The sequence below is a fragment of the Trifolium pratense genome, linkage group LG1, assembly GCF_020283565.1.
Source record: "Trifolium pratense cultivar HEN17-A07 linkage group LG1, ARS_RC_1.1, whole genome shotgun sequence".
Classification (NCBI taxonomy): Eukaryota; Viridiplantae; Streptophyta; class Magnoliopsida; order Fabales; family Fabaceae; genus Trifolium; species Trifolium pratense.
In genome coordinates, this window is record NC_060059.1 from 10,115,057 (window position 1) to 10,127,915 (window position 12,859).

At 32.1% G+C, this 12,859-nt stretch overlaps 1 pseudogene; it reads left to right on the forward strand.

Moving 5' to 3' along the window:
• Positions 1 to 9,854: 9,854 nt before the first annotated feature.
• Positions 9,855 to 11,010, forward strand: LOC123902643 (annotated as a pseudogene).
• The last annotated feature ends 1,849 nt before the right edge of the window (positions 11,011 to 12,859 follow it).

The following is a 12,859-nucleotide window of genomic DNA, read 5'->3' on the forward strand; positions in this document are numbered from 1 at the left end:
AAAAAAACAATAAATATTGGAATTTTAGTGGAAAATAGAAAATGAAACAAAGAAAAGTCTTTCTTTGAAAGGACAAAGATGATGTTTCAGTGTTTTCACGCGTGTTCAATTTCAGCAAAAAGAAAAATAAAAAATGGATTTTTTAAAAAAAAAAATCGTTTTTTTAAAGGGAGTTAAAAACCGGCCGGTTTTTCCGGGTTCCCGGTTCACCGGTTTTGCCGGTTCTCGCCGGTTCATACCGCTTCACACCGGTTTTTTACCGGTTCCACTGACTAGCGGTTCTGGCTAGTCATCCGGACCGCTGGGGTGCCCGGTTCACGGGCGAACCGGTCGGACCGGCCGGTCCGGTCCGGTTTTAAAAACATTGCTATTTTCACAATCATATCCATTTGAATAAAAACGAATAATGAACGAAGCAACAAGAAATTTATCCAAGTGCGTAGTACGAGTCTTGGATCTCTTAAGTAAGAGATTTGATCAATGATTTTTGCATATTAAAAAAATTCAGTTGAAATGAGAAAATCCACGTTGTATATCTTATAAGCTCTCCAATAAAAGTTAGTCACTACTAAATGATGGTAGAAACATCATACAATACTGTCAAAAAAAAGAAACATCACAATAGATAATATTCGGTACGATGTTGGAGAATAGGGTAAGCAAAAAAGATTAGCATATAAAAGGAATGGGAAAGAAACCAATGAGAGGGTAAGCAAAAAAATATGCCTTGTGTTAATAGGGTTGTATTTTTATGCTTATTCAAATCAATTTTCAAAACCCCCGAATCTTATCTTTTTTTCATAAATCTTATCTATTTTTATTAAAATCCACAATTCTTATGGAGACAATTTTAATTTTTTTACTATTTTTATTACTTGACAATTTTAGTGTATGTTTGGTTTCAATTTTGGAGCATCCCGAATTGATTCTGGACGTGTAGAATTGATTCTGACTTGTTTGGTTTCTCAAAAGTAGAATTGATTCTGCCTCCAGAATTGATTCTACTTGAAGCTAGAAATCGTAGCTTCTGATTCTAGAATTGATTTTTACACTCAAATTTTTTGTTCAACTCACTTTTTCATGAATATATCCAAACATAAACCACTTCAGCTTAAAATCAATTTTGGCCAGAATCAATTTTACAGAATCAATTCTGCCAAAATCAATTCTCTCCGCCGCAGAACCAAACACACGCTTAGTACATTTTCTAAAACCTCATCAAATTTTTGGCGTCATTGTCAAACATTGTTGATTTTTCAACATGACAATTAGAGTTTATTTAAGAATTTTATTTTTCTGTCAATTATTATAAAAAAACATTTATTATTATTATTATTATTATTATTATTATTATTATTATTATTATTATTATTATTATTATTATTATTATTATTATTATTATTATTATTATTATTATTATTATTATTAGTGGTGATGGTAGTAGTGGTAGTAGCAGCAACGGCTGAAATAACATTAGTAGTAGTTATTATTATTAGTAGTATAGTTGAGCGTTGCTATTTGCTTAGGAAAAGTTTGATTCACCAATTGCAAGAATCCAATTTGCGTGTTGTGCTTGTGCCTCTCAAATGCATATGGCTATATGAGATTTAACTATTTTAACATTGAAGATTTAGTAAAAAAAAACATTAAGCGCTATATTGAGCGGGAAGGGTAACTCCGCAGGTTAAACTAGTTGAGTTAAGGGAGTTGGAGGTTCAGGGTTCAGCTCCTGGTTAAGGAACTGATAAGATAGCTTATAACGGATGAATTTATAGTGAATAGTTTATAAGTTAGCTTTTAACGTATAGCGAATAAGCTGACTGATTGAATTTGTAGGAGTTTGATAAAATTACCGGTTAAACTAGATTATTAATATGAAATGATATAAAAAAATATGTTTAATTATAACGGATGAATTTACAGCAAATGGTTTATAAGTTAACTTTTAACTTATAGCGAATAAGCTCGATCGGATGAATTTATAGCGAATAGTTTATAAGTTAGCTTTTAACTTATAGAGAATAAACTGACTGATTGAATTTGTAGTGTTTGATAAAATTAACGGTTAAACTAGTTTATTAATATGAAATGACATAAAAAAATATGTTTAATTAATATTTAATTAAAATACGTAAATACTTTGGATATCATGTATTGACATAATTGTCAAATTTTACCAACAAATTCATTGAAAGTGTTGTTTCCATCAACTAATCTAAGCTTTCCACCGGTTGAGTTGTTGGGAATTTGAGTATTTGCTGGTGCAAGAAAAAAGACAAGTCCATCAGCTGGCGTAGTGGTTTCAAAGTTGTCAAGGACAAAAGAGAAGGAAGTGATGAAGCTAACAACGTTGCCCATTGGACCATCCCAAATGGGCACGGATGTTGTATACAAGGATCAAGTTGAAGGTTCATCGGGTGGACCGAGTTGGAACGGGTAAGATGAAGTGCAAATATCTGTTAAGGATAACAATAGGATTGTCGTGCACGTGCTCACTTGCTAAGACGGTTAAGGAAGGCAAACCAATTAGTTTTGATGACATCCACAATCATTGGAAGAGGTTGAAATTTGACGCCGGTGATTTATGCAAGGAAGAAGATGCTGATTTATCCCTCTTGCCAGAATGGAAAGTTTTACAGGTATAAAAAATTGTTATTTCTGTTAATGTTGTTGTTTTGTACTGTTATTTGACGGATTTAAATTTATTAGAGTTTGTGAGGAAAACAAGCTTTTTTGAATATTCTATTGCTTTTACCAGTCTAGCTCACCATCTAGAAAATGAACATAGAGAGTGTTCACTAACTAAGATGCGAACCACACCGGTAACAAAACATTTATAGTTTTTTTAACATGGTATTCAATGTTTTACTTTAACATGCCATGCATGTTCAACAGTGCTGAGCACGACATGAAGGTTCATATAACATAACGGTTCAGACAATTTGTGTATCCCGAGACCACGACGATGTGTCCACCTCCAGACCAAGTCAAAACTAAAGGTGCGGCAAAAGGTTGGTCAAAGAGGCCAAGTTATAGTAAGGATGAGCAGATAGTTACCTCTTTTCATGTACCCGTTTATTGAAAATGGCATAGACGTTGCAGGGGATGGACATTGCGGATTATGTGTTGTTGCTGGCATAATTAGAGAAAATGAAGATTCTCGCCAGATGATTCGTCTTGATTTGACAATTGAACTGAAGAAGAACAGAAAAATATATATAGAAGTATTTGGTACTGAAGAAAGATTCAATCAAATAATGGACGCTTTTATTCCAGAACGTCTCTGCGGGCACTTGAAGAATTATGCCAGACATGAGATTTTTAATAGCACAAAAGTACAAATATGCAGTTGTCCTACTGACGAGTAACAGGTATTCTGAAACATATTTTCCGTTAGAGGGTGAGCCTCCACATACACAAAAACTAATGTGCCTGATGCCTCGGATGTGTGAACCGCAACCATTTCATGTAGATATATTTGAAGTCGGACAGTCCAATACCTCAATACAATTTGAAATCCGCTGACAATTGGCCCAGTAGATATGTTGATTGTATGGAAAGCTAAAATAATCTAAAACGTGCTCACAGTGGAACTATAGTTTAAGATAAAATTAAGGAGGTGATAGACGTTGAAGACGGTAGTTTTGTGGTACAACCCGTGGATCTAGCACAAGATTAGATTTGTTTAGTTTAAAAATGTATATCGTTGGACTAAACACTTCGAACCACTTTTTGATTTTTTTGATGTAAAATGGTTAAAGTACATAATGTAAATTGACTACTCATATTAATATATATATATATATATATATATATATATATATATATATATATATATATATATATATGAAATGATATTTTGATATTATCTGTTTATTAATTTTATTGTTTATATATCTACTCATATTAATAGTTGTTGTACAGAAAATAAAAATGTTGTCTGTTCTGGTTGAGTTCGCTAAATAAAACATGAACGGATACAATTTTCGCTTTCTTCGCAACGAACGATTGACGGGGTTCACTTTCTAGATGATGAGCGTGTCTGTTACAATTTCAATAACATTACTTTTATTGATTTTCATTACAACGGAAATTACATACAAAAATAATACATTAATAAAACCCCATTTGGGAAAGCCTGGACTCGTGGGCTTATACAATTAAACGAGAAAAAAAATACACTAACACATCGAATGGGAAAACACGGGCTTGTGGGCATATACAAAAATAATACATTATTAAGGCCCCCCACTTGAAGTATGGGAGAGTCCCATTTGTGTATGGGAGAACCCAATTTGTGTGGTCCCAAGTGTAAACTTTGCACCATCAGCTAGTTTTGCGGGCCTCCACCTCGGCCTTACCATCTATTTCGATTACTCATATCATTCCAAAAAAAAAAACACAAACAACCTAACAACAAACAAACTAAAAAAAATGAAAACAAATGAGAGAGAATGTGGGAGGAGAGAATGGTGTAACAAAATGGCACATATGTGACCAATTATGTTTGACCACGTGTCAGTCATGGGAGGCCATTTTTTATCTGCCGACCAGTTCGCTTTCTTGTTGGCGAACGTATCTCCTCACCATGCAGCATGCGAATGGTGTATTAGTAACAGTTTTTGCCAATACACACACTCGCTTTCTACATAGCGAGAGGAGTAAATTGGAAAATAGGGGGCACACATGTAACCTAGAGAGTGTGAGAAGAAAAACTATAATAAGTGAACGATATTAGTTTATAGACGACGGTTCACATATACATCAATGAATGACTTACGATATAATCACATTATTAAAAGAAAAAGGGTTCGAATTGTTCAGAAGAATCTGAATTTGATTTTTTATAGAAATAATTATTGGTCAGATTTTACTTGTCTCGCGGTCAAACTCTGAATTTTCGGGACTCCATTCCTATAAGAACTAAAGGGTTAATACCATAAAAAAATGGCTCGAGTTTGTCGCAGAAATGGCCGATAAAATCAAGATATCTACCAATTTGTTAGACAAGTACTAACATGTGCCTAAGATCATATCATAAACAACTTAATATAAAAATATTTTTTTAAAAAATTATGCATTACCATTTTCAAAACTTAAATTGTCATACACATGTGCGTGAAACCTTTCTCTCTCTAAGCTAATTATTTGCCTTTCTTCTCTGCTGCCGCCGCACATCAGTGGCTTTCCTTGATTTTTTTTTCTTCTGGTTTATAAATTAGAGAGGGGTGGTTTAGGATTAATTTCGATCCGGAATCACCCTTCTTGATAATTTTTTGTTTCTTTTTGTTTAAATAAGTGATATTCACATTTTTTTTATGTTTCTTTCGTGTGTTTTTATCTGATGTTGTTTTAATCCCGTTTTAGTGCGGAGTTTTTGTTTGATTTACCGTCTTAGTACATTGTTTGTCCCGTCTTTGTACGACGTTTATTTTGTTCAGATTTACAGGTTTGTTTCAATTCAAATTCAGTGCAGATTTAGATATATGATTATTCCGGACATTTGAATCATGTAATATCATTTGTAGGCTTTTGTCACAGACATTAGGGCGTTTTATGCTATTAACTCTGATGCTTTGAGCTTGTTTGCAGATTCATCCTTATTAATTTTTAGCGAAATTAAGTATGTAATGATTTCGATTGATGTATTCCCTATGAACTTGAATAAATGAATGTTGTTTTTTTTTAGTAAAAAAGAAGTTAATTTGTCTTATTTGGCAATGTAATAATTCTACTTTTAAATTCATTAACATATGTACCTATTACACACGTGTTATGACACACGTGTTACTGCACACTTATTTTTTATGGCAATAACCGTAATTAAGTAGCTGAGCATTCCGTTGAACATGTTGGGCTAAATCTAGAACAGGTGTAGTATATAGGTAACCCGAAGAGCTAAGTCAGCTAACGAGACACATTTTCATCCGATTATTGACTAGATGGAAATGAGATAAATTGTTAGTGTGGTTAGGGATGTCAACGGGGCAAGGAATGTGTGGGGGAAGCTTCCCTGTTCCCCGCTCCGAAGTGCATGCGGGAGAGATTTTGTCTCCATCCTCGTCCACAGGGGGGATATTTGTCTTCATCCCCATCCCCACGGATCCCGTGGAGATCGACGAATATCAAATATTAACAAAATTTCTATATTTTTCGGTCAAATTTTGTCAAAAAAAAATATATATTTCGGTCAAATTATGACAGTAGTATGACATTATTTTTTGTTTTATTTAAAAAAACAAATATTTTGCGTCTTTCTTTTTTAAAAAATAAAAACAACACATAATGCATTCATAACCAAAAAACATTGCAAAAATATTTGGTTACTAATAATCATACAAAACCCAACAGCCAAAATATTCCGTTGTAAAGTATGCATAATCATACAAAAGTTCATAACCAAATATCTCAAAACTGTTGGTAATTGCTAAATATCCAACCAAATTAGATAAATAAAATTAGATAAATATCTCAAAATTGTTGGTAATTAGTAAATATCCAACCAAATTGGATGACTCCTCGGTTACTTTTTTTTAAAAAAAATAAAATCAACATTTAATATATATTAATAATAATAATAATAATAATAATAATAATAATAATAATAATAATAATAATAATAATATTATAGTGTAGATATGGACGGATGCGGGGAATCCGCGGGGACAAATGCTTTGTCCCCAATCCCCGCCCAGAAGTGCCTGCGGGGGGATTTTTGTCTCCATCCCCATCCCCACAGGGATAAAATCTTTGTTTTCGGAACTCCGAACAGGGCAATCCTCTTGGAGATCCGCTCCACCGAATGGAAATTGACAACCCTAAGTGTGGTAAATATATTTGGTAATGATGTAGATTATATTAAATTTACTAAAAAGTTTTTCATAAAAAAATTATTGAAAAGGTATAATAAAAACAGTAGTGACAATTAAACTTACAAGAAAATAGTCTACTCCCTCCGTCCCAATTTGATTGACACAGTTGACTGTTTCACGCATGCCGATGCATAACTTTGACGATTAATATTTTTAATTGTATAATAGTAAAAATTATATAAATTTGATATTTTTAAAATACTCATTGAGACGAATCAAGCAACATCTTATATGCTAATATTTATTATTTTTGTTTATTAGTAGAAAAATAAGGTCAAAGTAACATGTGTGCATATTGCACAACAGTCAACTGTGTCAATCAAATTGGGACGGAGGGAGTATTATTCATTTGTTGAAAATGAGATAAAATTACATCATAGCTAATTCCATTTCAATGTTTCAAAATCATAAACCAGAGTGAATTACTAGTCTTCGTAAATTCTAATGTTTCAAATTAACACTAATGTAATTACTACGATGAATGCTAAAAATATTTTAATTTCAATAAATCCTCCAAATATTTCAAATTAACAGTAATGCAGTTACTAGTCTTCCTAAATATATTTCAATGTTTCAAAACCAAAAATCACATAAATTTTACATGGAATCGTTACTAATTTTAGAGCAAACTAGTGAGATTATCGTTGACGTCAACGGCGAACGGAAAACTGCGAAGGACGAAGATTCTAAACCACGGCAAACAAAGATGTATAGTTAACTAATTTTTGTCTTACACCAGAAGAGATAATACCATGATGAGAGGAGAAATGAGGGAAGGCTAAGAGTAAGACTCAGACAAAATGTGAGCCAAAAAGGTGTTTAGCGGTGAGAATAAGCTGAAGGAAGAAGAAAGGAAAAACCAAACGCGTAAACAGTTTTTGCTGCCAAACTATTTGTCTCTGTTCACTTTACAAAAAGACGAAGTTTTCATATTTATTTATTTTTAAAAAAAAATTGGACCGGACTGTTGTGACTATAGCAACAACCTAGCCTTGAAGAAGTCCACCGTGACTATTACGTACTATAAGAATTTTAATTATGACCAAAATTCCTTAATTATCCTTGACAGTTCCAATAAAATTCTTAATTTGATGGATATAATTTGTCATTTTAATTTGAATTTAATTTATATGCACCGTCGGTGTAAAGTTATTTTGCACATGCGTCCAATAATATACCGACACATCATGTATGGTAATTAAAAACACATGATGTGTCACATTCATTAAATGATGTGGCAACGCGTCATTGGATGTATGTGTAAAAAAAAATTACACCGACGGTGCACAACAATTAAACTCTTTTAATTTTAACATTCAAATTTAATAATTATTTTGAAATTCAAATTAATTAATTAATGACTTTTAATTCTTATAGTTATAGTAGTAGATTGTAGTAGACTTGCACCACGCTAGCTCGTTGTTGATTTTATGTGCTTAAATCTACTAAAATTATTTTTTTATGTGATGATATTATAAAGTTAATATGATGAAATTTCAAAATTTATGAGTATTTTCAAAATATCAACATATTAATATAAGATTTATATATTTGTTAATTTTATATGACAAAATTTGTGAAATATTTGTACCACAGTCGTTGTACTCATATTTGTCTAAACATGTTTTTAATTATGTCCTGATATGATAAAGTCGATAGGATAAAATTTTGAAAATTCATTGATATTTTTAAAATATCATCATTAATCTAATATCTCTATAAAATATTAGTTTAGTTATATGTAAAATCAGAAATGAGTGTGGTGCAACTAGAAGAAAGTAGTAGTTGATTTATCCAGCCGTTAAAAAAAAAAAAACTCTCTCTGTCCTTTAATATAAGCCTCATTTGTAATTTTTCACGTATATTAAAAAAAATTGATAGTGTAATAAATGTGTATTTTTAGGTATTGCAATTACTATATTATCCTTTTGTGAAAAGATGAATTTGTAGTTAACTTTACGTATTTCAATGCAAAGTAGGACTATGTTTGGAAAAATAACAATAAATGTGTTTAGGTAACTGAAAATGAACTTATATTTAAGGACAAATTGGTGCTTATAATTAAAGACGGAGGAGCTGTTGATTTATCCTATTTTGGTGGTAATTAAAATTCTTATGTGTACCGTTGGCTCTTCGGGTTGCCAAATATCAAAAGCTATACTACACCTGTTCTAGATTTAGCCCAACGTGTTCAATGCAATGCTGAGCTACTTAATTACGGTTATTGCCCTAAAAAATATGCCATGATCATCAAGTCTGCAATAACAAATGAGTGTTTCTAAATATGTTTTCTAAGGACACGTGTTAATGAATATAAAAGTAAAATTATTTTATTGAAAAATATAATAATATGACTTTTGAAAAGGGAATCCACAGATTTTTGGAGAAATATTTTTATATTATAAGTTATTTATCATATGTTGCTAGGACATATGTTAGTATTTTTTTTTTTTTTACGAAGGACATATGTTAGTATTAGCAAATTGAAAGATATCTTGATTTTTTTTGGTACATGATAGATATCTTGATTTTATTGGCCATTATGCGACAAACTCAAGCCCTTTAATTTTTCTTATGGTATTAACCATTTAGTTCTTAGCAAAAGGGGACTCTGATAATTTAGAATTTGCCAGCAAGAAAATAAAACCTGTATAATAATTGTTCATGATAAATCATAATAATATACAAGGGGCACTTGACTCAAAAAAATTGGAATAATTTAAATATATTAATTATTATTTATTTAAAAATACACACAGAACAATGAATCGAATTTTTTGTCTGACAATCTCAACCTTAAATTGTTAAAGAAAAATGAATTGAATCAAGCCAACATTAATTTTGAGCAAGATCCATAACCAATAGTATAATTTACATGTTGTCAAATTTGTTATTACATTACATTTATAATGTAATTAATACTAGTACAATATAACGTGACAAATACGAAACCGTGCTAGCCCATATATAAATACACGTACGTGATGAACCTGCAATTCTCATTCACAAAAAAATAAATACAATGGCTTTCTTTCCAACTAAAATTAAGAAACTACTTTTTGTTGTTTTAGTGATATTGCTAGCAACAGAAGTAGTGAACTCACAAAAAATAATTTCTTTCAACATCTCCAATTTCAGGGCCAGTAAATCATCTATATTCCTTCAAGGAAGTGCCAAGATTTCAGAAAGTGGGACATTGGCACTTACTGACCCTAATGACCCTAACTTGCTTGTAGGCCGTGCCTTGCATAATATGCCCGTGCCCATTTGGGACGGTGCAACGGGCAACGTTGTTAGTTTCATCACTTCCTTCTCTTTTATCCTTGACAATGCTGGAACTAGGACGCCGGCAGATGGACTTGTCTTTTTTCTTGCACCAACAGACACTCGAATTCCCAACAACTCAACCGGTGGAAAACTTGGACTAGTCGATGGAAACAACGCTTTCAATCAATTTGTTGGTGTAGAATTCGACAATTATGTCAATACATGGGATCCCAATTATTCACATATTGGAATTGATGTCAACTCTTTAATATCGTTGAAGACTACGACATGGAATAGGGTGAATCATGCGTTGGTCAGTGTCAGTATCACCTATGATTCTAATTCTAAGATTTTGAGTGTTGTTCTAACCGATAATAATGGTCAACTTTCTACTGTTGCTCAAGTCGTTGATTTTAAAGATGTGCTCCCAGAAACAGTCAGGATTGGTTTTTCTGCTTCCACATCAGCACCGTCGCGTCAACTCCACACCATACAATCATGGTCATTCAGTTCAGTTTTGAAGACATAAGCAACATCACCTCAATCAATATTGCAAGCTTTGCATGATATAGTATCTCACTAGTATTCTCTTAATAAAGACAATATATGCTAGCCATATCTCTAGCTTTGTCATCAATGTTTGAGTTTTTTTCTATCTTTTTAAATATAGACCGTGCTTGTAACCAACGGTTGGTTCAGTCGGTAAGAGTTAGTTTATACTTGATAAGAGCGTGCCTTGAGGCTTGCTCTGACCCTTGTGAACTTGACGAATCTAACTCACCTAAACTTATGTTAAAGAGAGAAAGAAGACCATAATTGTACTATGTTTGAATCAATAATATGTTATTTAAACTCTACCACTTTAAACAAACATCAATGGCATACGAAAACAACCGGTGATATGTGTCTATAAGCTATTTTCAACTAATTCTCATAAACTCTTAAGGATAACTTATAGAGACAACTTATAGCTTATGTATTAAGTCAATTTGACTTTATTATATCTTTTATTATTGAAATAACTCATACATGAACACTTATATGATAACACTACAAGAAATTCGACGTTTAATGACAGCAAAAAGCGTAGGTAAATGTCTATTTACCGTTGGTATAGCCCGAAAAACCTATTCCAACGGCATTTTTTCAGAAGTCTTTAGTTTGCCGTACCTACGGAGTTTGCCATAACTATAGGATACTGTGACGACTTTTAGCTGTTGGTACAAAATATTGGGTTATACCTACCGACTCGGTAATGGGTATGTATAAATAATGTAGAGCTTACAACCCTTTTTAGCTACGGAGGTTTCCGTCACTGTAGAGTTTAGTGACACCAATTATCTGTTGGTATATAGAGCCTGAAGTTTATGTCCTGCGTAAGTGTGGAGGTTAAAGTTTATGCCCCTCAGTGTATACATATATTTTTTTTTCTTTTATTAATATAATAAGGAGATATAGGCAAAGGATGGGGGAGAAGCCTGCTTTGTTATCTGATGTTTAGATGCTCTTCGTTTAGCAAAAAAAGAAAATTATACTTTAATGAAAAATAAATGGGCAACAAGCTGCATCGCTAGTTCTCAAGTTTGGTGGATTCCAAATTATTTATTCTTTCTGGTAAATTCCGAAAATCTGGTAGATTCCAGAACTTTATTGGCGGGTTTGTCACTTACAAACATGTGTTCTTTTCAATATGATCTGCGTTTGCTAATCCTCCACACTTCCGGTAATTAAAATCCAAAACAAGCCGATAAAATAACAAACATCAAACTAAAAATCCATAACAAATATATTATAAAGGGTTAGTCCACCAGATATTAAAATCTAGACTAACATTCGGCTTCTTAGACTTAACCACAATATCCATAAGTTACGGCTAAAATAACACCTTATTACGAAAAAAATGTGAGCATTTTTTCTTTACAAAAAAGACCTAATAACGGATAAAAATATTAAAATTGCTAATGTCGGATGCCATAACCTGGGTTCGATCTCTGGTCCCTCCACTTTATGTGTGTATGAATTTTTATTGACTTACAATTTTGTCTATGTATCAAAATAAAAAAGAAAAAGACCCGATAACAAAATATTAGAGCATTTCTTTCTTTACAAATGACCCACTATACGGTCCGTGTATATCTTGCATGTTTAAAGCATGCTACATGTAGCACTTGTGAATGCTACAATTTTCATAATAATTAATATGGTCCTTGGCCTTTCGAGTACACAAATGATTTTATAAATATATTATTACTATTTTTGTTACCAGGTAACAAATTTGCCAACAAAGCGTCAAATTTAATTGGACGAAAGAAATGAAATAAAACAAAGAATGAGATTGTGAACAAAATGTAAGGATATCTCTAAGTAAGTAATAAGTGAACAAATTTTAAAGACTTAATTAGTTTAATGATCCGTAAAAACATTTTATATTTTACAATGGTCCTTTAGACAAAAAAAAATCCACTTTAGTCCACACCTACGAAGAGTCGTCTTAAAAAAGGAAGAGAGAAACTAGCATGGGGAGACACCCAAGAGAAGCAACTTAACCAATTGATCTTAATTATTATATTCATATGCCTATAAATATGACACGTAAATTTTTTAAAGTTAAAGCATAAAATATTTTATTTTCCAAAAATTAACAAATATAAATATTAGAATCATACATCTCAGCAGTACTACCACTACGGATACATATCTTCAAATAAAATGTAAGCAGA